Source organism: Grammomys surdaster, unplaced genomic scaffold (assembly GCF_004785775.1).
Source record: "Grammomys surdaster isolate TR1022 unplaced genomic scaffold, NIH_TR_1.0 259, whole genome shotgun sequence".
NCBI lineage: Eukaryota > Metazoa > Chordata > Mammalia > Rodentia > Muridae > Grammomys > Grammomys surdaster.
The window spans coordinates 1,552,211-1,554,798 of record NW_021604700.1 but is presented as its reverse complement, the minus strand read 5'-3'; positions in this window follow the sequence as shown (position 1 = coordinate 1,554,798).

Below are 2,588 nucleotides of genomic sequence, written 5' to 3'. Positions count from 1 at the left end.
ACACACACACACACACACACACACACACACACACACACACACACACATATACCTACATACATACACGTGTACCTATATGTACATACATAAAGACAAACAAACATACACATATATGCATTTGGATGGATGGGGCAGAGCCTCCCAAGCCACCACCTTATTTTTCTGACCTTTTTACATCTTCTTAGACAAAAGTTCTTTAGAAAATCACCTCATAAATAAAATATTACATAAAAGGGGAGATACAGAAGAATGTTGATACTAAGTTCAAAGCAGTGTTTCATTTTATAAGTTCATTTTAAGTTCAAAGCAACGGTGTCACAGGGCCTTGCTTTATCATAGCTCCCTTCTGTGGCTTCATCCTTGGATCTGACCTAGAATGAATATTTTTTTCTTGATCACAAGTTTGTCTCAAGCCTATTTTCTTATCATAGTGCAATTATCCCATGGCATCTGAAAGTTTACAGAACTCTAATTGAAGCTTTCATACTATGGAGGGCTCAAAATTGCATGTATAAGTTGAAGAATTCTATAGAATCATTATTAGGAATTATGAAATCATCAATTTGTCTACATAGCTTCACTACAAGAGAGTATATCCCCACTAATCTGCAGAATATTGGTCTAATAGGTTGGCTAATGCCCAGGAATCATTAGATTATGTAATAATAACAACAGGAAAGACATAACAATAACAAGAAGCAATCCTGGGACCTTGCTGCAGAGCTCACCCATCACAGGTCATCTCTAGAAGAACTCATTGCTTGCTGTAGTCATTCCTAGATGGCTCCTGACAAATTGTCACACTCAATGCCACTTCACTCTCTTGTCCTGTCCAGTTCCCACTTGTAGCAGAATTTTCCCTGTCCAATCACTTTAAATATTAACACAAGTAGAAGCCTGTGATTGGACAGGGAAAAGGGAGGCAAAGCGAAGCGTTTCAGAGAAGGAGAGAGACGGCAGAAGGAACCAAGATGGAGGAGGAACAGGAGAATCCAGATTCTGCCTGGCTTTAAATAGCCACAGGTAGTTATGATTATCTTATAAGGGATGGATAATTACAGGACAATTTGTCTTATCTAGGTGGGCAATTTATATCATTATCTATTGGCTTTGAAATTATTGTGTGGGCATCTTGTGAATTGAGAATTTATTGATACATAAATCAGACTAATTAATTATAAGTTTCTGGAGTTTTTATTTACTGGGTTAAGGGGGATTTTTGACCACTGACCACAGGGGGTGGATGGCTGAGAAGGTACTGGAGACTCTGAGGCGGTTGGTCGAACCGGAGCTGGGAAGACTGCCGCACAGAGGCTAGCCTAGAGGTGGTGGGACCTTGGGAAGAGAATAGCTGGGCTTAGCACGGGAACTTGTATTCTTTTTAATATTTCCTGCAATACCCACTTACTCCCATCTTCCCCCTAACTAGTTCCCCTCCTCCTTCATGCCTTTTTTGGTGTAGGCCTTGTGCAGGTAACCACTGTTGCAGTGTGTTCATGGTTGTCTTAGTGGTGCCATTCCCAGAATACCATGTTTCATAGCCCCCGCCCCCTCCTCTGGTTCTTACAATACCTCTGCTCCTTCTTCCACTGTGTTATCTTGGGTTTGAAGGTGTGTTATAACTGTCCTGTTTAGGACTGAGGACTCATAGTCACTGATTTTAGCACTTTGACCAACTACACGTCTCTGTCACCCTTTGTAAAAAGAATCATGTTTAATCAAGGCTGAGAACACAATTCATCTATGGATCCAAACACTGCATATTTAGAAGGCAGTTTGGCCACAGGTCCATTCACCAAAACATCAGTAGCAATAGTGCTCTCCCACCATCTCTGGCCCAGAGTATGATCTTTGCAGTCATGTATATGTATATGTATATGTATATGTATATGTATATGTATATGTATATGTATATGTATATGCATATGCATATGCATATGCATATGCATATAATATTTTGTAGTCATTTATATATAATATAAATTATTTTAATGATAAATGTTTCAATCAAAAAGCAACTTATGCACACATCGTGATGATTCTACATTTATAAATAAAAACTGCTTTAATGTGTTCAGTAAATAAATATTAAGACCCTGCTAGGCACAAGCCAGATTTATAGATGTTGGTATGTGTGGATCTGTATGCATGCATGCACACATGTATGGGTGTTAAAAATTCTAATACTATTTTATAGTTTCCAAAGAAAAGATTAACTTTCTTTTATAAAATAAACTTTATTATTAAAAAAAAGAACTTGCAATTAAGTTAAAAAAAAAAAGTGACACACCAAAAGCAACCAGACCTAAAGTCTTTACAACTTAAGTGATATATGGTTAGAACCTGGGCATATATGCATACATGTAGAACATACATACAGTATAACATGAAGACAAGAGAACAAGAAAGGGTAAATATGAGTGAGCACTGAATGCAGGAATGGTGAAGGATTATGAAAGAGGAGATAATGCTGATTTTCCTAGTTCTATCCCCACCCCTTTCTCTCTCATATCTCTGCCTCTGCCTCTGCCTCTGCCTCTCTCTCTCTCTCTCTCTCTCTCTCTCTCTCTCTCTCTCTCTCTCTCTCT